The sequence below is a fragment of the Eurosta solidaginis genome, chromosome 1 (assembly GCF_040869045.1).
Source record: "Eurosta solidaginis isolate ZX-2024a chromosome 1, ASM4086904v1, whole genome shotgun sequence".
NCBI classification, from domain to species: Eukaryota; Metazoa; Arthropoda; class Insecta; order Diptera; family Tephritidae; genus Eurosta; species Eurosta solidaginis.
The window spans coordinates 171,486,700-171,509,324 of NC_090319.1; the positions used below are offsets into that span (position 1 = coordinate 171,486,700).

The window sequence follows — 22,625 nt, forward strand, 5'->3', positions numbered from 1 at the left end:
AGCACACTAGGCCGGTAGAAACAGTTGACTTTTCCCATTTCGGGATTTTGTCGTGTCGGGATTGTTTTATTTCGGGACTCGGATTGTTTTGTACCGAGCCCTTATAATGACTGTTTGTTGTTGAAAAACAACAAGTCCTGCCCCCCGCCAGAAAACCGTACCCAAAAAACGGAAAGGGTGGAAAAATCAAAAAAAATTCTTTGTAAAAAAATGTGAAATTTTTGTGTAAAGAGAGGTTTTTTTTGTTTTTTCCCTTTTTTTTTTTTTTTGGTTGTGTATGCCTGGTTGGTACTGCATGAGATGCCCATATGAGTGAAAAAATAGAAAAAACATGTCAGTCCCGATTTTGAAGTTTTGCGATGTTCGGTACTGATTTTGTCTATTGAGTGTTCGGTATTCGCCCTTAGTTGGACAGCGCTAATGAGGCTGCCGTTGGTATGTTGCGGGTTGCCATCCAGTTGATTTCCCGTAACAGGAATTTTCCAGGATGCATTAATTGTCGGATTGTGGTGGATAAATTACCCTCACCACATTGTTATTTGGAAAAGGATTTTCAAGCTGGTAAAATGTAAGTATAACAAACTCCTAACGGATTTTTAATAATTTTAATTTTTATATTTTTTTTTTTTTTTAATTGGTTTTCTCTTTCCTTTTTTAGTTTCAAATGGACCCAAGGCAGTACATCTATGTGACACTGGAGTCAGCGGATGAGGGTGCGGAACCCATTGAGGTGGTCGCGGACATCCGCTATACGGAGCGGCGAAGGGGCTCCTGGCCATGTTTTGCGCCGGTCGAGGTTCTGCAGCATGCAGTGAGGGAGGCGCTGCGGTGCGCCGACCCCGGGGTGCTCCGTGCTAGGCGGACGCCCATTGTCGTGAGGGTGCGCGGGAGGGCCACGACGTGGTACTCCACGTTTTACCGCGGGTGTGAGGGAGTGTTATGGGTGCGGCGGCCGCACCAGGATCCAGTGCCTCATTGGAAGTTTAGTTGCCGGGTGTGCCAGCGGGCACTAAGCTCGTTCGCGTGCTTAGTTACCCATTTGAATGGGCATATGGGCTTTTTCCCGTACCGGTGCGGGGATTGTCTAAAGCGGTATACGTCTTCAGCTGCGTTATCCCTGCACCGCAAACGGATGCATTAATCAGTCAATTTTTGACATTTGAATTTGGTTTTTTTTTTTTTTTGTATTTATGAGTTGTTGAAATTTTAAGGTTTTGTTTTATATCCCTGAATGGGATAGTTAAGTTGCGCTATCTGCTGAATAAATTTTAATGGTGCACAAATATGGTCGATCGTTTTCTTTGAAACGTGGTCTTCCTGGGTAAAGGAAAAGTGATTATCTGAAACCTGACAGAGGCGTTGTGAAATGGCCCATTTGGTGGTCGCCTTAGGTGACATGGCAACTCTGCCGATTCTCGTTTTCTTGTATGTATCATACATACATACCTACGTTGGTTTAACATTCCAGTGTAGAGAACGAAGCAAAAACAAAAAATGAATCGAAAGATTTATTTTACCGTTTCTGCTTCAATTCATGTGGAATTTTACGCATTGCTGGACACAAGGGTAAGTAGTAAAACATTTTGCAATAATTTTATTTCAATAACTATGTTTTATGTTATTTCAGATTTTTAATACATTTTCTTTTCTTTTTCAGGTGACTGGTGGTGGAGATTTAGGACAGTGGATGGGTTTGATGTGTCGTTCCCTTTTTTATTCTTTTATAAATTTTTCTAATTTTGTATTCTTTTATTTCATTTCAGGTTCACAGCTACAACTCCCACTACAATGAAATTCATTACAGTTGGACAAAGCGTTAAAATTAAACGCACAGATGGTCGGGTGCACGCCGTTCCTATGTTGTCAAAGAAGTTGAACGCTTGAAGGAGAATCGTGAAAAGCGCCGCGCACGTCAAGCGGAAATTAAGGATGGGTGGTTCACTGGCAAACTGCGATGATACTACAATGTCATTACGCAGAATGGTAATACTACCATAAAATAATAGGTGTTTTTCACGCGCAATCTTTCGCAAGTGGACGACGACGCGAAATCTTTGGTTGGATTGCGCGCCAATACGATTTCTGTTCTGTGAGAAGGAAGACTGTTTTGAATGGATCCTTTTGTTGGCTGGGTCCAGCATTACTCACATGGTGTAAAATTTGGGAGACCACAGCGCATGATATGCGCCAATTGTTAGAACAACAAGGTCAACAATTACAACAATTACATAGGGTCTGGTAATAGTAAATTAAACGGCGCATCTTTAAGTGCACGGGATCGGGATTCTCTACACTTACTTCTACAGCAGGTTGGTAACGTAGGATTGCGAAATTCAATATACAATCATAATAATAGTAATAACGGTAGTAGTGGCACAAATAGTAGTGGTAATACACCCAGCAACAACTCAACTGATTCAACACCAAACAACGACTATATTACAACAGCTGCAACAACACCAGTTGGTGGTGGTGGTGTAGGTGATACAACAATCAATAAAAAATGCCATCTCACGATCGTCCAAGTTATTATAATCCATCACGTAGGAAAATTGGACGCATGGTAGATAATAAGGTAAGCACATTTAACCTCAGCAGATATATGGATAAATTAGTAGTAAAGTACAAAGGTTGCCCCTGGCGAGTGCCAAGTTTTGAATATGGACGCGGAATTGTTGGTTTACATCAGGAAATCGAACAATTTTATAATTATGTATTGCCCACGCCCACCGAGCATGCTATACGCAATGAAGTGGTACAGCACCTAGAAGCGGTGGTACACTCAATCTGGCCATTGTGGAAATATTTGGCTCATTTCGTACGGGCCTATTTCTGCCCACATCGGATATTGATTGAGTTGTGTTAGGACTATGGGAAAAGGCCCCACTGCGAACTCTCGAAACAGCACTGATTGCGCGCGGAATTGCCGAACCACATTTAGTGCGCGTACTTGACAAAGCGTCTGTGCCCATCATAAAGCTCACAGATCGTGAATCGCAAGTAAGAGTAGATATATCCTTTAATATGCAATCGGGTGTACACTCGGCCGAACTAGTTAAGAAATTTAAACAAGATTATCCAGTGTTAGCGAAACTGGTGCTCGCGCTGAAGCAATTACAGCGCGATCTCAATGAAGTTCCTACCGGTGGCATTTCCTCTTACTCATTAATATTAATGTGTATAAGTTTCCTACAATTACATCCGCATCAAATAGACCATGATAAGGCCAATTTAGGTGTACTGTTGTTGGAGTTTTTTTGAATTTTATGGGCGTAAGTTCAATTATATGAAAAATTGGCATTTCGATAAAGAATGGCGGACGTTATTTACCAAAAGAAGACCTGCAACGTGAAATGATTGACGGACATCGTCCATCATTATTATGTATGGAAGATCCACTGACGCCGGGTAATGATATTGGACGTAGCTCCTATGGTGCATGACAGGTAAAACACGCATTTGAATATGCATATATGTTGTTGGCGAATGCTGTGAGTCCACTCAACGAATACGGTAGTAATTGCGCTGAGCGTACCATCCTAGGACGGATAATACGGGTAACCGATGATGTAATTGACTACCGTGAGTGGGTACGTGAACATTTTGAGCACCTTATAGTACCGAGTACGCCCAGAAATACCAGTGCCGTTAAGTTCATTCCGTCTATACTACCACCTGGCGTTATCACACCCCCATTGCAACAGCATCAACAGAAGAAATTGGTATTTTGTTCTGTGTGAGATTTAGTACGCGCGAATGTGCGTAGTGCTTTCACTTGCGATACATTGTTGCATTTATTGTGACAGCTGAATGCTCATCAACACATGAAGGCCGTCAATTAGAACGGACAATACTTGCAATTAATGCGATACGCTATTTCGCATGATTTTTTTTTTTTTTTTTTTTCAAAATCGATATTCTTTTTGGAATTTCATGCAGCGCGGAAAACTGAAAATATGTCTTTCAACGATTGGTTAACCAATAATGAAGGCAAGAAGACACGAATTATTCATTTAACTGTGCAATTATTGGCTTCCGTGGGACAGGTGACTGAAAAACAAGAGATGCGTGAAACGGGTGAATTGTATTCCATAGGTGTAACTAGTGGTAATGCTGGCATTCCCTATGCCGATAGTTTCAATGTCTAAATGCACTATTGCCTTGTAAGAGCTGTTGATGATCATACAATGCTGTCAGTGCATGATCAAGTCAAAGGTAAAAAGTCGATATGGGGTGTTGTTAAAGGTTTTATTGAAAGGAATACATGGGCTGGTTCAGAAGAATACTTAATTTTTTGACGTTGAGATTGCGTCAGGTGGGGAAAACGTTGCGTCAGTCTGCTACTTCCCCCCACCAGTGGTAAGGGGTGGCAGATACTGCGTGATGTGTTTGGTTTTGTTAGTTAAGGCCTCGTTCAAGTCTGACACTTCCCCCCACCAGAGGTAAGGGGTAGCAGATACTGCTCGAGGTAAGGGGAGCATCCACCCGGTGGGATGCCCTCCCGCTTTCAACGACCTTTTGTAAGTCCGGCACTTCCCCCCACCAGTGGTAAGGGGTGCCGGATACTGCTCAAGGTTAGGGAACCTTTTCCCACTTCCAAAATTTTTTTTGACTTAGGTGAAATTACGAAACGATTCCGTTTTTGATTGGGGTTTTGAAATTCCCATTCGTACTCCAGTAAGCGGGAAGAATCTAGTAGTCTAGTAGTAGTGATAATGGTTTTGCAAGTGCCAATATGTTGTGGGGGAAATGATTCGGTTTCTACTGAACATTTCGAGATGGATAAGGTCATGTTGGGTTGGTCACTCTTTCAGGCATTGTTTAGAAAATGCCACACATTGGACTCTTATTCAAAAAATGCACGATGCTTCCAAAAAAACTCCCTCTACGAGCACAAGTTCAGAGCATCTTTGTTAATGAAGTACATTCCGTGATGAAGTGTTCCTCACTCTCACTCTAATATAGGGCGGTTTGGAGACAAGTCCTGAATTGGGAAATTTTTGACATTGAACGATGAACGTTGAATCGGTTTAGGTTTCGTATGATCATGGGTTACGACAGTGCACGATTGCTTGGTATCGGTGCTTTCCATGATACCTATGTTCAACATGATTCGAAGGATGATGTGTATTGCAAATTTTATTTTTATTGTTGGCCTCGTGTATTTGGCCGATGGCGTAGGAGTTTTGTGATCCTCGCTCGGGGTGAGCGAGTGAATTTGGGTTAATTTTTGAAATTGAATTGAATTTGGAATTTGTTTTGGGTCCTCGCTCCGGGGTGAGCGAGCGAACGTGGAGTTTAATTTTTTTGAAAATTCAAAAAATAAGTGTTTTGTGGCAGATGGTTCGCCCTTCTGTTGTAGATTTTTATGATGTCCTCGTTATGGGATAACGAGTGAATGGGATGGTTTCTGGCGTCCTCGCTCTGGGTGAGCGAGTGAATTGTGGGGTTTTCTGCTCAGGGGGCCCCCGGTTAGTCTTGTTGAAAAAAAACTCAGAGAAAAAAAATGTTTTTTGTTTGCGAGCTCTTGGTAAGCTTTCCCGCGTCTTCGTGCATCTCGCTCCCTTTCCCCATTGCCCAACAGTAGTCAGGTGTAGGATTCCCTCCGGCAGACTCGACACGACGAGACCGGGGGTAGAAAAAAAAGAGAAAAATAAGATGTAGGATCGCCCTCCGGTAGACTCGCACCATCACGAGACCGGGGTGGTTGATTATAATTAGGGCCTCGGGAGCGACGCAAGCTTAGGGATAGCGGGGCATCACGGCGCGTGGTTGAACGCGTCTTTATGTCCCGAGCTCCCTTTCCCCATTGCCATCGCGTAGTACGCCTTAGGTTTCCCCTCCGGTAGACTCGCACCCTCACGAGACCGGGGGGTTGATGATAATATATGGCTCGGGAGAAACACAAGCTTAGGGATAGAGAGACACGAAGACGCGGGTTCCTTAAGATGCTTTCGATGCTATCACTAACCGTGGGCCTCTAATTGTAGGTAGTCGGGGGAAATAGTGTTGTGGTAGATGGGCGATCTGATTAGGATAGTTGGTGGGCCTCGTTCCGGGTGAACGAGAGCTGGGTTTGATTTTTTTTTTTTTTTGAAGGGAGGGGTATGGAGGAATGGAGGGATTGTTAGGAGGAGCACTTAGCCTTCTCGCAATCCGTTTCTTCCGTTGGAAGAAGGATCAGTTTGACCAAAGGTCGTCTGACTTGACCCTTCTCGGTTTTGAGGTCGACTACGCGTACTCGGTCATCTTCGCCGGGGTGTACGTTGACAACTCGACCTAACCTCCATTCGTTGGGAGATAAGTGGTCCTCTTTGAGGACAGCGAGATCTCCCACTTTGATATTTTGTTTGGGATGCTTCCACTTCACTCTTTTTTGAAGTTCGGATAGATATTCGGTTTTCCATCGCTTGCAGAAAGTGTGATGGAGGGCTTTGAGTTTCTGCCACCGATTGATCATCGAGGCAGGGCTCTCACTAGCATCCGGCTCTGGCGGAGCCAGTAGATGGCTGCCAGTGAGGAAATGACCTGGAGTAAGCGGCTCAAGGTCCGTTGGGTCATTGGATGCCGGGCTGAGCGGCCGCGAGTTCAGGCATGCCTCGATGCGGCACAAGAGTGTATGGAATTCCTCGAATGTAAATTTGTGTGGTGAGGCTATCTTTTTGAAGTGGCTTTTGAAGCTTTTCACTCCAGCCTCCCACAGCCCTCCCATGTGGGGAGCGCCCGCAGGGATGAAATGCCAAGTGAGTGACTGGTGGCTGTACTTCGAGACAGCATTGTCTCGGGCTTGTGCCATGAAAGTTTTGAATTCCGATCGTAGGGATCGTGAAGCTCCGACAAAGTTTGTACCGTTGTCGGAGTAGACGTTTTTGGGACATCCGCGTCTAGATATAAAACGGGCAAAAGCCGCAAGAAATGATGGGGTGCTGAGGTCAGTAGTGGCCTCCAGATGAATCGCTCGTGTGGAAAAACACACGAAAAGGCAGACATAGCCTTTGGATAGTCGACACCCTCTGCCGCGGTAACTTTTAATGTCGAAGGGTCCGGCAAAGTCGACTCCAGTATTCGTGAATGCACGGCTGAATGTCGTGCATGCACATGCATGTGGCGGTGAGGGTGTGGGTGGTTACAAATTAATTCGAGTATCGAGTATCGATTCGCAGGGTTGCATTGGGGGATCGCAGACAGATGCGGAAAAAGTTAGGCATCCTGCCTAAACACAAAGAATCTGTTAAATAAAGACTTATGTATTTACGTGTAAGTGAAATTTGCCACAAAAAATGGGCCGGTCAAAAATTAATTCTATTTAAGATTTTTTGGTACGCTACAAATTATTTTGGAACAATTTTTTAGGATTTTGGTAGAGGCTATTATAGGTAAGTGGTAACAATGGGAAACCATATTTGTATGTAGGTGAAACATTTGTGCTTTCGAATTTAGCGGGGATACATAAACGTTTAGGTCTTTGAAATTCGCATTAGAATACTTAGATAATTCTTCCCAAAGATGGCGCGCTTGTGCACGAAAATGAATTTCTATATTTGCATGAATTGTTCGAATTTACAAATAGAGTAATATTTGTTAACAAAAATAGGCCCATGCTAAGTATGCGAAACAGCCTGTCAATTGATTGTATGGAAATTTTGGTAGCGTATTAATATATAGATAGTAATTGTTATGAATTCGTATTTATATGGAATGACCCTCTACAATACAATACAACTCTGTCTTACTTCTATATGTCAAATAATAAATATATCCTTTACTTCCGGTTGAATTACAATTGAACTAAGTTGCTACTATTTTCACACGCTGCGAATATCGGTTTGTATATAACACATCAACAGGTTATGGGCCTTAAGTCATCGCGGGTGAATTGTAGAATTGTTAATTCTTGAAGTCATTCTTGAAAAAAGTACACTTTGGTTGTCTCAAGATAAAAATATTGTGTTTTGAAAAACATAATGCAGGCGAACAATATTGGTTTCGCAATCGAACGTCTAAAAAACTTCGATGTATGGAAACTTCACGCTAAATCTTATCTAGTGATTAAAGGTTGCTGGGACGTGGTACAATCGGGGTTAAAGGCTGATGCCGCACAAAAAGATGTACAAGCAGATGGACGCGCTCTTGCCGAAATCACTCTAATGGTTGTGCCCATAAACTTTTCACACATTGCAACTGCTAAAACAGCAAAAGAGGCTTGGGAAGCCTTGATTTCAGCATACGAAGACTCCAATGTAGACTCTCTGATTTCTCGTCGATGCAGGAGTACTTAAATTCTTTAGTGATAACGTCATTAAGAGTGCAAAATGCTGGACTAAAAATTGATGAAGAGGTGACTGCGTCACTGATACTAGCAGGCCTGCCGGATGACTTTCGTGCTTTGGTTATAGCTATCGAGAACTCTAATCAAAAGCTTACAATTGACAGTGTCAAAAGGCTTTTATTGCAAGAGGCGAAATTTGATAGACAAGAGTCTGAAAATGCGCTTTACACAAAGAATAAAAAGAAAACAACTAAATTTCTTAGATGCCACAATTGCAAAGAAGAAGGTCACTTTGCAAGAAAATGCCCCAATAAAAGAAGAGGTGGCAATACTCACACAAAAGGTGAGAAAATTCTAGTTGCTTCGTTGCTTTCGCATGACAGCCGCACAGCTGATTGGCATATTGATTCTGGCGCAACCCCAAATAAAAACATTATTTTCAATGAAAAACAGTCAATTGATAAAAACATTATTGTAGCGAACAAGAAAACCATTCCAGTAGTGTCAAGTGGTAATGTAAAATTGTGTTTATCATCTGGATACAATGCTGTGCTTAAAGTAGATTACGTTCCCGAGTTGTGCGCAAATTTATTGTCCGTGCGCGAAATGACCAAAAACGGCAATAAGGTAATAAATATTCAATAAAGATTATTGCAGAATTTACTATAACCAGAGCAATTTGATAGCCACCGCGACCGCTGTAAATGATCTATACAAATTAAACATTCAGTGTGAAAAAAGTGCTTTTCTTGCCAGCAATGACTTTGATTTATGGCACCGCACAATGGGCCACATGAGCACTGAAAAGTTAAGAAAAATTAAAGATTCGTGTAGTGGTGTTGATTTTGGTAAAATTGGAAATGAGCAATGCGTCGTATGCATTAATGGTAAGCAAACTCGTGCGCCTTTCAAAGAAGGTGGTACGCGTGCTAACAACTTGCTTGATCTCATCCATTCAGACGTCGCCGGTCCATTTCCAACTAAATCTCACTCGGGCCATAGATTTTTTGTGACCTTCGTGGATGATTATTCTCGAAAAGTTACTGTAGTGCCAATCAAGCAAAAGTCTGACGTTTTTGATGAATTTGTCAAATTTAAGACATTAGTAGAAAATCAGTGCTCACGGAAAATAAAAACATTTCGCTCAGACAATGGCACAGAGTACACTAACGGAAAGTTTAAAGAATTTTTAATGAAAAATGGCATATACACCCGAGCAAAATGGTGTAGCAGAACGAAGATCGAACCATTGTAGAAAGAGTGCGCTGTATGTTGATTGACTGGGGTTTAAACAAGAAGTTTTGGGCTGAAGCGTCGGTCACTGCAGCTTTTATTTTGAATAGGGTTCCCTGTAGTGAAGATTTTCGGTCTACAGAAGAAATCTGGTCGAATAGAAAACAGTCACTAAAGCATTTGCGCATGTTCGGCAGTAAAGCCATGGCGCACGTACCAAAAGAAAAACGTCAGAAATTAGACGTAAAGTCCATCGAATGCATATTTGTTGGGTACTGCAACACGTCAAAAGCTTACCACTTGTTTGACCCGAAAACACGTAAAATTATAATAAGTCGCGACGTAGTTTTCATTGAAAAAAAACCGGCAAGGTCACACGTTTGTGAACTTTTCTACGACGTTTCTGATTCCAACGAAGTTCAGAATTCAGGGGCAATAGAATACGGAGAATTCACGAACTTTGAAGAAAAGCAAAAAGAGATAGAACATAAAGAATTTACGAACGTTGAAGAAAAACGAGAAGAAGTAGAATATTGTGAATCTAAGAGTGGCGAACAGAAGCCAAATGAAATAAAAAGTGAATGCGAAACAGATCCAATTGATTCTGATAATGCAGATTCCGATTTGAGGCGCTCCAAAAGAATCGCAAGTAAGAAAACCGAATTCAATTTTGTTGCCAGTGAATATCGTTTGCAAGATCCTGAATCATTTGACGACGCCATATCTGATGAAAATGCTGACGACTGGAAGAAGGCCATAAATGAAGAGTTGTCTGCTCTACGTTCCAATAATACTTGGATTCTGACAGAGCTACCTCAGGAATTGCAATGAAATAAAAGGCCTTAATCGTCCATCTGATTTAAATGCTTCTAGTTGAAAAGCAAACAGCAAATCTTTTTGCCAAAAAACATAAATAAGGTAAAATTTATAAATGTTATTGTGGTCAGAAGTTCGCGGGCGCTATTTCGTTTTGTCGACAGGCATTTTTCTCCTTTGAAAATGAAATAAGGCCCGCGGGCTTTGATTCCTTTTATTGGGAAATTACGTCCGCAGCGTTATTGCTCTTTCTCAGACTCAAACTTTATATTAAGACTAGCGTACCCGCTGGACTTTGTCTTGCCCGAAAAATGTTTTGCCTACATTCAAGAAGGGAGCCTCGCTAACTTTCTATCCCATTCTCTTCTACTTTATCTTCCATTTTTATTCTTAATCTTTTCCATCCCTTTTTCCATTAATTTCCATCCCACTCCCAATTCCTCTCCCACTTCCACTATCTCTTCCACCTCATCTGGAATCTCTATACCAAATATTAAATACCTGCTTCAAATAAATGCTGAGATAAAGCGAACTTAAATTTTTCCTAATAGAGAGCGTGGCACATGCCCACTTTTTCAAAATTTTATACAGATTAATATATAAATTACATATACTCAAATAGCAATAGTTTGAGCCAAACGTATTCGGATTTTTGGTTAGAATCATTTTATTTTTGTTTACTTTGCTTTTATTTTATTTTATTTATATTATTTCATTTGGCTATTTATTTATTTATTTCATTTTTTATTTTATTTTATTTTCTTCAGGATTTATTTACGTTGTTGTCGAGTACCACACGTGGAAAGAACATTTTAAGCTTTTACAAAGAGAACAGTAGACAATATCAACAGGGACAAAGTAATTGCTATTTTAGTCGAAGAAATATGCTACGGAAACACTTCTCTTAAACCAAATGATTTTTATTCGTTAGTAAACGAAATTTGCTCTGTTTTCCGTAGTGAAGTAGACACAAAGGTGATTTTATGTATTATAAGAGTTTGAAATAAATTAATGTTGTAAACAAAATAAAGTTCTTTACTTCTTGATGACACAAATTTTTTAATTAAAATTTTCAGGAATATTACTATATTCCCCGGGCTGGAAAAAAAATCCTAAAAAGAGTGGAAAACTATTCTATAAATACGTAAACTGCCGCAAGTCCAAAAAAGGTTCGCAGAATAATATACCTCACAATGTAGAAAACAATACGCACCAATGCACTGAAGAACTCGACACTTCCATTATCAGCGCTTTAAAGTTGTCGCTAAGCTAGGAGAACGCAGATTGGAACGAAGTTTTGGATAAGTGGGCAAAAACTTTTGCAGCAAGGCAACAAGACGTGAAGAGCTTGGCAAGTGTCGACTTTTTAAAAGCCTGGCCGAAAATAGCCGATGCTCGGGCACCTGAGCTGGTAAATAGATAAGAATATTGGGGTATATGCATAATCAAGTTTAGTAGGCATTTAAAGATTTAGCTTTTTGACATAACTTCATATAGACTATCTGTGAGGCTCAACCAAATTTAAGTACCTACTTAGCTTTGTCTCTTAACATGCACTTATGTATTTTGTACTAAGTTTCCATTTGTTTTAAATTTTTCACTTTATTTAGATTGAAATTGACTTCGATTTTCTGTACCCATTGAAGCAAGACTCTTTGCGCTCTAAGTGGGACCACTTTAAAAGGAATATTGTACGCTTTTATGAAATAAACATAAACAATGACAATTGTAAGCAGTTATTTTCTTTGGCAAATCATTGGCAAATACAGGTAAATTTATAATAATATGTACATAAATATGTTAAATACCCATCTAATGGAAATTTTTGTTAGATTCCCAGGATTACTTACTTTCAGTATTGCTCACATCGGTATTACAAACATCTTCAAGGTTTACGAATAATTCGGAAAACGCTCTAAAAAGATCACAATAATCGACGCACAGGAAAGTTTTGTTTTGCATATTGAGTCCATAAATGACTATCAACTAAAAATTGACGAAATTGTTCGTAAATATTATCATGCCATTTGACAATTCAACCTTTCTTAATTGTAGTTGGATCTGTCAATGATCTAAAAAGCTTTTTCATATACTTTGATTCTACTTTATACAAATTTTCCACATTTCTCGAGAGCTTGGATGTTTGCTTTAAAATATTTCAAGTTTTTTCCTTGGCATATCCCGAGGGATGTGAATTAGTTTGGATTTTTATTCAAAAATATTTTTTTGACATAACTACCAAATTCGACTGCAAGTCTTCGAATGTGGTGTCCCTTATAAACTTTTTAAAAAATACTTCAACTTTCAATGTTTATCTGTTTTCAATGCTTTAAAAAGTTTCCTGAATCAACTATTTTGATCCGCCACTTTAAATTCGATCATTTGCTGAAAACGAAGTTTCTTAAGATAAAGTGTGCCCAACACAATTGTGATCAAACCTTTACAAATTTTACAAGTTTTCAAATACACTTAAACAATCAACACAATGTTTCTAATAATGTGGTATTAACAACAAATTATTCCGAATCAATCAATGGCAGGAATAATAATACTTTCATTCCCACAACTATTAATTATAAGTCAGCAAATTACACTATATCACATAACATAGACAGAAATGTATCACAAGATAACAATGCGTTTAATTTAGTTAGTCATTTGAAAAAGAAATCACTATATTTATGTTTAGGTTTACATCAAAACAATTGTATGACGAGAAAAAATGTTATTGAGGTGCAGAAAATGGTTACAGGTTTATTTAAATGTATAACAGAAGCAATTGAAAATGTAATTAATATACATATATTTAACGAAATTCAAGACGATTTAAAATGCATACTAAATTTTTGTAACGACCCTTTTGAGGATATAAAATCTGAATACAGATTGTTTAAGATATTAAAAAGCTTAGACCTTTACGAGGGGCCCAAATCAATAACACTTAAGATATCTATTTCAAGAGTGACGGAACAGGGTAATCCGACCTTGGGCCCTAAACATTTTGATATTCATATCCTTCCGTTGTTATTCAGATTTAAAAAGTTGTTTGAGATTCCGGCTCTTTTGAAATTAACAATCGAAAATACCCGGAATAGTATAAAAGGAACTCTTATTAAAAATTTTGCAAGTGGGGATATTTACAAAATGAAGAGTCAAATGTATAAAGATGACATAGTCATACCCTACATTCTTTACTTTGACGACTTTCAAGTGAACAACCCCCGTTGGAAGTCACACCTTTTCAATTTGTGGTTGTTATGTTTCGTTTCCTACTTTACCACAACGTTTTCAATCAAAGCTGACCTATATATTTCATGCTGCATTTATAAGCACTTCAAATTTATAGAACATTGGGAACGAAAATGCATTTTTTCATTTTATAGATGAACTAAAACTACTAGAAGATGGTGTTAATATCAATACAAGAAGTGAAATATATAAAGTTCGGTTTATTCTGGGTGTGGTAATCGGAGATAATTTAGCAGTGAATTCTATTCTTGGATTTGCCCAATCATTTAACTCCAAAAGATATTGCCGTGTATGCAGCAGGATGACGGAACAAACAAAATGTGATACATCTGAATGGATAGATTCTTTAAGGACTAAAGAAAGTTATGCAAACGACTTGTTGCAGAATAACTTTCAATTGACAGGAATTAAAGAAGAATGTATATTTAACAGGCTTCAAAGTTACCATGTTACACAAAACTTCTGCTTTGATATAATGCATGATTTGTATGAAGCGATGTATGCAACATTTTATTGGGGTTAATCGAAGAGGGCGGTGTTACTCTGAACGCGATAAATAATAGAAAAAAGTACTTTCAGTTTGGGAAAACCGAGTTCGGAAATGATTCTCCAGCTTTGGATTATCTAAAGCTAAAAAAATTTTACTTAAAAATGACGGCAAGTGGAGCCAAATGTTTTACCCACTTTTTACCTTTAATGATTGGCGACATTGTTCCAATTGGGAACAAGCATTGGAAGTTACTTACACTATTATTGGAAATTTTAGATTTTTTAAGTAAATCAACATATTTCCTCAGGAACTACCCAAATTACAAAATCCTGTAAAAGAACACCATTTACTGTATATTAAATTATATGGATCGCTAAAACCCAAACATCATTTTCTCATTCACTATTCGACAGCTATTCAAAGATGTGGTCCTCTTAAATACTTGTGGGGAATGCGATTTGAGGCAAAACATAAAGAAGCAAAAACATATTTAGGTAATACCACATCGAGACTGAATTCTCCTTATACATTAACTGTTAAATCTGGATTGCAATTTGCTAAATTTTTATTAGACCATGAGAGCGGTGTGGAAAACGAAATCGAATATAATTTCGTTAAATGTATAAATTTAACAAAGACAGACTATTTTTCTAAAATTGTTCACAATGAAAGTATTGACTATAACAATTGTCTAATATTAGACGAAGTTGTTTACAGATACACAAAATATAAAGCAAACTTTTATTTAGCTTCCCAAAGGGATGTATTTAAACTTCATAAAATACATAACTTTTTACATCAAAACGAAAAGTTATACGTATTATGTTACCCAATACTTTTAAAAAAATTGTGTACGCATTTTCAATCATTCGAAGTTGGCAGTAAAATTGATGAAATTCATATTATCGAAATATCCTAATTTTTAAGTAAACCATTGCACCTGTATTCTATAAATAACGGCAATACTTATTGTAGAGTTAAGTATGTTTGATTATTTATTTATTATACCGTTTTGTTTAATTGCTTTTACTTTCATACAAATTTTGAAGTATGTGCCACATTTTTATAAAAAATTAACGAAAAAAATATCACTGCCTAGACAGTTGTCAAAGTTACTTATCTACGTATGTATATATACATAGTTCTTACATTACACGTTTTTTTTTTCAATTAAAATAAAAAGGAGTTGGAAAAAAAAACTTCTTTTTTGTTTACTTGTGGAAATTATTATATGGGCGAATCCCGTGACACAGGACTTGTCCATATATAGGAATTTTGAATGGTAAGTAAAGAGTCCTACATAATTAAACCAACATTGAAGGCGTGTTTAAAGCAACCTTGAAAAAAAGTTAAACCAACAACTTTTCAATGCTTATTTAAAATCTCTACATTTTTAAGCCAACATAGGAAGTTTTCATACTGACAGTTATAAATGTTGAAACAAAAACAAAGTCAGGTTTGAATCAACTCTATTTCGAAGGTAAGTTTCACCTTTGTTTTTTTCCCTCAGTGTACTTTACTGCGACAATAAAAGTGCAATACAAATAGCAACGAATAATTTATACTCGCCCCGTACGAAACACGTAGATATCAAAAGCCAGTTCATTCGACAACATCTTTTATTTAATTGTCTGATCAACGCCCTAGATTGATGAGGAGTGTGATGACTAGTATCTAGGACTTACCTAATTACTTTCTAGCTTTAATATTATTGTTACAAAATGTAAGTATTTTCAATAAAACCGTTGAACTTAAACATTTTTTTTATTATTTTTTTTTTTTCAAGTTTTTAGTCTTTATTTAATTGCTTATTATTTTTCATTTTATTTAGTTCATTTAGTGACTCATTATTACAAGGACTCTTTCCTAACAATTTGTTACATTCTAAGTCCTCAATACATGATCTTTGCAAAGATTTTACTCGACTCTGCGCCACGTATGCTTGTCCCTCCTAGAACTCCAAAATATTTTGATGTCACTTCTACCGAACTGTATGTAATATTTGTTCCAAATATGAGCCAAATCGGACATCATAGGTCGCTTTCTATTCATGTATGTATTATGTGTTCCAAATACGGACCACAAATACGATTTTGTGAAATATTTCGATCCATGCGCCACCTATCGGAGTTTTTTTCTTATTATTGCATTGTCATCGGGTTCTGAACTATATGCCAAGTTTAAACCTTGTAGCTCATCGGGAAGTTACTTAAGTTTAATTACAAAATTCGTGCCGGCCAGCCTGTCAAGTCAAGCTAAATAAAACCGTTTAAAAAAATCGCCACCAGGTGGCGCAAAGATCGAGATATTTAAAAAAAACGTATTTTTCGTCCGGTTTGGCTTCTATTTGGAACACATACAGAAATATAAATCACTTTATGAAAAAAAATCCCGCTAATTGTGGCAAGGACCGAGGTTTTAAAAATGCTTGTATTTGTGGTCCGATTTGGCTCACATTTGGAACAATTATTCCATACAGTCCGGTAGAAGTAACATCAAAATATTTTGGAGTTCGAGGGGGGACAAGCATATGTGGCGCCGAGTAGAGTAGAGTCTTTGGAAGGATTATGTGACCTAGATTTACAAATTGTCAGGAAAGAGTCCTTGTAACAATGAGTCGCTAAATGAACTAAATAGAATGAGAAATAATAGCAATTAAATAAAGACTAAAAACTTGAAAATAGAATAATTAAAAAAAATGTTTAAGTTAAACGGTTTTATTCAAAACAATACTTACATTAAGTAATAATAAAACTAAAAGCTGGAAAATAATTAGGTAGGTCCTACGTACTAGTCATCACACTGCTCATCAATCTAGGGCATTGATCAGAATTAAATAAAAGCGTTGGACGCGTAAAATTGCTATTGATAGTCATAAGTAAGACCAAATGAAACTTAATCAGGTGATGCGCCCAACGCTTTTATTTAATTGTCTGATCAACGCCCTAGATTGATTAGGAGTGTGATGACTAGTACCTAGGACCTACCTAATTATTTTTTAGCTTTTAGCATTATTATTACTAAATGTAAGTATTGTTTTCAATAAAACCCTTTAGCTAAAATTTTTTTTAAATTATTTTATTTTACATTTTTATTTTTATATTTTTGATATTAATTTGTTTAAGAGTTCCTTTTATTTTGACCTCCTATTATGGCTGCACGGGCTATATTGACAACTGTTTGTATTGCATCTATTCTGTATCTTGATTTTTAAAATCCAAACTGACTATTTAACTGGCCACATGCGCTTTCCAGGGTCTGCTGCAGACGCTCACTTAAAATACCCTCGAGAATCTTTCCTGTCGAATGCAACATACAACGTTACCAGGTATCAGCAAAAGGACCAGTATTTCACGTTTGCATGAGCGGGGGAAGATGCTTTCTTGGAAACAGGCATTTTATCTCTGGATGTAGTAATGGTAGAATAGTGAAAATTGGTAAAGAGCTATATGAGGATAAGTCCTAACACATACAGTAAGATATGGAATTGGGGAAAAGGGGGTGTGGCACCTTCTTAAGATGGGATTTTTCAGAACTATGGCTGCCGTACAAACTTAGGTTATTATAAAAGCTAAAGTTTGACTACACAGTTGTTTGGCTGTTATTCCTTTTGGATGTTTAGTAATCTTCCGCCGTTAAAATTTTTTGCTAACTTCAGTTCATCCACATCTTCTATCTATCTATATATATAAAATTCAAATTATGTATGTATGTATGTAGGTATAGATCGAGTTGCGTCCTAAATGGATCGACTGATCACACCAAATTTGCACAACCCACTAGAACCCTTCCAAGGATGGTCAAAGGCTAAAAATAATATCGATATATAAAAGGGGTGTGGCACCTCCCATGCAAAATGAATATTTGGTACTACATAACTCTGAAGGTATTCATGCTAGAACATTGAAATTGGCGAGGAGTTATAAGAAATCAATCCCTAACACCCCCAAGGAAATGTGGGGTGTGGGAGAAGGGGGCGTGGCACCTCCCATATAAATGGAGTTTATCATACTGCATATCTCTGGATGTAGTAATGGTAGGCTAATGAAAATTGGTAAGGGGCTATATGGGGTTAATCCTAACACCTCCAGTAAAATATGGAATTGGGGAAAAGAGGGCGTAGCACCTTCCCTACAAATGGTTATTGTAACAGCTAAAGTTTGACCACAGAGTTGTTTGGCTGTTATTCCTTTTTGATGTTTAATAATCTTCCACCGTTAAAATTTTTTGTTAACTTCAGTCTATCCACATCTTCTATCTATCTTCTATCTATATATATAAAATTCAAATTATGTATGTATGTATGTATGTATAGATCGAGTTGCGTCCTAAACGGATCGACCGAACACAGCCAAATTTGCACAACCCACTAGAACCCTTCCAAGGATGGTCATAGGCTAAAAATAATATCGATATATAAAAGGGGCGTGGAACCTCCCATGCAAAATGAATATTTGGAATTACATAACTCTGAAGGTATTCATGCTAGAACATTGAAATTCGGCAAGGAGTTATAAGAAGTCAATCCCTAACACCCCAAGAAAATGTGGGGTGGGGCAGAAGGGGGCGTGGCACCTCCCATATAAATGGAGTTTATCGTACTGCATATCTCTGGATATAGTATGGTAGGCTAACGAAAATTGGTAAGGAGCTTCGCGAATCACATGGTCGAGAATGAATGTTCCCCAGCAAACATCAATAAAACAGTTAGGGTTCTTCACATACAAGAAAAGGGCCGACGTCTCAACGTACTCGAAAACATGGAAATCTACAAACAGAAAACATTCGACGGTAGAATAATAAACGAACAGATAAACACCATTTCTGACACAATATTCGAGCCTTTAAAACTTGTTTACAGGAAACAACTTAATCACACAGGTACAACAGACAAACGCACAACAACAAATAAACACAAAACAATTAACACACCAAAACAAAAAACCGACAAAGAAGGTCAAACGACTAAAATCACAGATTTCTACCTACCCCAGTCAGCCACACAAATCGATTAGTAAACCACCCTCGGTTCTGAACGAACGCACAGCACATACACATAACTAAATATACACAAGCATCAATTTGACAATACCTGATCATATACCTACGAACTATAAATACAGGACAAATGACAACAACAGATCAGAACGAAAATCGACACTGATGATGGCACACCGCCGAAACCGGTTTGTCTCAAAACCAAATTTGACAAGGGATGACGGAAAATCGTTCCAATATACATCGAGCTATATGAGGTTAAGTCCTAACACCTCCATTAAAATGTGGAATTGGGGAAAAGAGGGCGTGGCACCCTCCCTACAAATGGGATTTTTCAGAACTATGGCTGCCGTACAAACCTAGGTTATTATAACAGCTAAAGTTTGACTACAGAGTTGTTTGGCTGTTATTCCCTTTGGATGTTTAATAATCTGCCGCCGTTAAAATTTTTTGTTAACTTCAGTCTATCCACATCTTCTATCTATCTATATATACAAAATTCAAATTATGTATGTATGTATGTAGGTATAGATCGAGTTGCGTCCTAAACAGATCGACCGAACACAACCAAATTTGCACAACCCACCAGAACCCTTCCAAGGATGGTCAATGGCTAAAAATAATATCGATATATAAAAGGGGTGTGGCACCTCCCATGCAAAATGAATATTTGGTACTACATAATTCTGAAGGTATTCATGCTAGAACATTGAAATTCGGCAAGGAGTTATAAGAAGTCAATATCTAACACCCTCAAGAAAATGTGGGGTGGGGGAGAAGGGGGCGTGGCACCTCCCATATAAATGGAGTTTATCATACTGCATATCTCTGGATGTAGTAATGGTAGGCTAATGAAAATTGGTAAGCGGCTATATGAGGTTAAGTCCTAACACCTCCATTAAAATGTGGAATTGGGGAAAAGTGGGCGTAGCACCTTCCCTACAAACGGGATTTTTCAGAACTATGGCTGCCGTACAAACCTAGGTTATTGTAACAGCTAAAGCTTGACTACAGAGTTGTTTGGCTGTTATTCCTTTTGGATGTTTAATAATCTTCCACCGTTAAAATTTTTTGTTAACTTCAGTCTATCCACATCTTCTATCTATCTTCTATCTATATATATAAAATTCAAATAATGTATGTATGTATTAGAGGTTTACGCCGATCGCTTTATCGGCGGCGGCGGCGTAGGCTTTATTATATACCTGCGGCGCCGGGGTACGGGTTTGTTTGTATGTAGTTAAGGAAATCAACGTGTTGGCCATTTCGGAAAGATCCGGGGTTTTTGCCTCAAGATCTCGCAGACCGTTGAAAATGTGCAGGAGTATCTCCTTGCGGAGGGATTGTCTCTTGTTCACTTACTCCAGAGAGGCTTCGAACCTAACCCCGGTCTTGGGAATTGGTACTGCTGCGTCTGCTGAAAAGAAATAGAGATACATAAAATAGCCACACTTTTGTCTGCATATCTCGTGCAAAGCGTAGTTTCACCTAGGGTTAACTCCTAACAATCGTCGGGAACACAATTTCTTTAAATCATTTGTGGCTCCTTGGCGGTCACGCACAAAGGCGACTTACGGTTGCTATTAATGGTCTATTAATACTCATGACTCTCGTAGCACAGGGCGCCTCCAGTGTTTTCGGCTGTTTTTAAGAGTTACAATTCCCGATGTGCGAACAGTAGCAATCCCTACAACCAGTCGCTACCACGCCTCCTGACCCCCACACCATATGCCAATACAGAACCTCTAGGACTGCGACTTCGAACTCACACCTTCGTCGACTTCACTTTCTTAGAAGCTCTAGGGGTAGCCCCGAAGACTTTCCAACGGATGCTGCCGAGCTACACCAACGTCAACAGAGCTAACCGCGCACATCTAAAGTTTTATAAAAATTGTGTGCAGCTCGATGTGTTTTTGGACTAGAAAGCAAAATACCCTTCTAACCTAAATTCTTGTTCACTTGTTTAAAAAATAAATAAATGTAAGGCGCGATAACCTCCGAAGAGATCTAAGGCCGAGCTTCTCTTCCAATTTGCGTCGTGCTCCTCTTGATTTTCCCTACAAATTGGCCGGACGGGACCTACATGTTTTATGCCGACTCCGAACGGCATCTGCAAGGTAGATGAGTTTTCACTGAGAGCTTTTCATGGCAGAAATACACTCGGGGCGCTTGCCAGACACTGCCGAGGGGCGACCCCGCTTAGAAAAATTTTCTTCTAATTGAAAAACCTTATTTCTAAAATTTTTTATGTTGCTTTGCCCGAGGTGTGAACCCAGGGCATACGGTGTGGTAGGCGGAGCACGCTACCATCACACCGCGGTGGTCGCCAGCTGAATATAACCAGAGAATATTTGAAGAAAAACAATATTCGGAGTACTTAGAATAGATGAAAAACATATACAATGAAGAAATAGAGAGAGAGGTATAGAAATAATTTGGCAAAGTGTTGCATAACTTCGTGTTTGAACCGGGTTGTGTTTTTCAAACCTCTAATCGCTATTGGTAGATTATTCCAAAGGCGAACTGTGACAACAAAAAACTGTCGCTCGGTAACCGACCAAGTATATTTCATGCTACAGATAGCGAGTGATCGAGAGAATCTCGTGAAACTAAAACGCTCCATCAAATAATCTGGCTCATGTGTAACTATGACTTTATGTAACGATGTTAAGCATCTGACTTTTAAGAGATTTTCAAATGAGATGGAAAATATTTTTAGAGCAAAAATTTAGATGTGATCATAACGTTTAACACTGTAAATATACCTAGCCACGTTGTTGTATAGGATATTAAGTTTCCTCCTACCGTGCTATCACAACCGGTAGTTCACAGCCATATACCAATTTAGGTATAAGATACGCTTTAGCTAGAAGTAGGCGAATTTTAGGTGGTGTGAATTGCTGGACACTCCATAGTGAATTCAGCATTCCATACACGCGGTCTACATTAGCGATTATTTGGTTGTTGCATGTTAGCGTTCTATTGAAAATCACACCCAGATTTTTTACAGTGTCTACATATTTTATTACAGTGTTATTCAACTTTATCTCGTGAAAATTTGCTAGGTCAAATCGTTTTTTATATCTTGCTATACATTGGGACTTGTTTGGGTTCAAGACTAGGCCATTATGACAGGCCCAAGAGTAGATCTGATCTAGGTCGATGTTTATGTTCCCAATGCAAGCATTTATGGAATCTAAGGGACAACCAAGATATAGTTGAACGTCATCTGCATAGATATGAATGTTACAATGCTTTATAACATCCACGATATCATTTATATAAAGCATAAATAAAAGTGGACCGAGAATTGATCCTTGAGGGATACCTTTTGTTACAATCAAAAGTTTCAATGTTGAGTCTCCCATACTTACGGCTTGTGAACGACCGAAAAAGTAAGTTTGAACTAGGCTCAGTGACGATGAAGAGAAATTATACAATTTATTGAGTTTTATGCATAAAAGTGTGTGATCTACAGTGTGGAAAGCTTTAGAGTGATCAAGTATAGCTAGAAATGTTACGTTATTTTTGTCTATGTTTGACCTTATATCATCTGTGACCTTAAGAAGA

General features: G+C 38.3%; 1 protein-coding gene and 1 pseudogene across 2 annotated transcripts in view; one reads left to right on the plus strand and one right to left on the minus strand.

Moving 5' to 3' along the window:
- Positions 1–22,625, minus strand: part of mRpL37 (mitochondrial ribosomal protein L37) — a 367,007-nt gene that overhangs the window by 242,953 nt on the left and 101,429 nt on the right. The window lies entirely within an intron of this gene.
- Positions 2,142–3,740, plus strand: LOC137238709 (non-canonical poly(A) RNA polymerase protein Trf4-1-like; annotated as a pseudogene).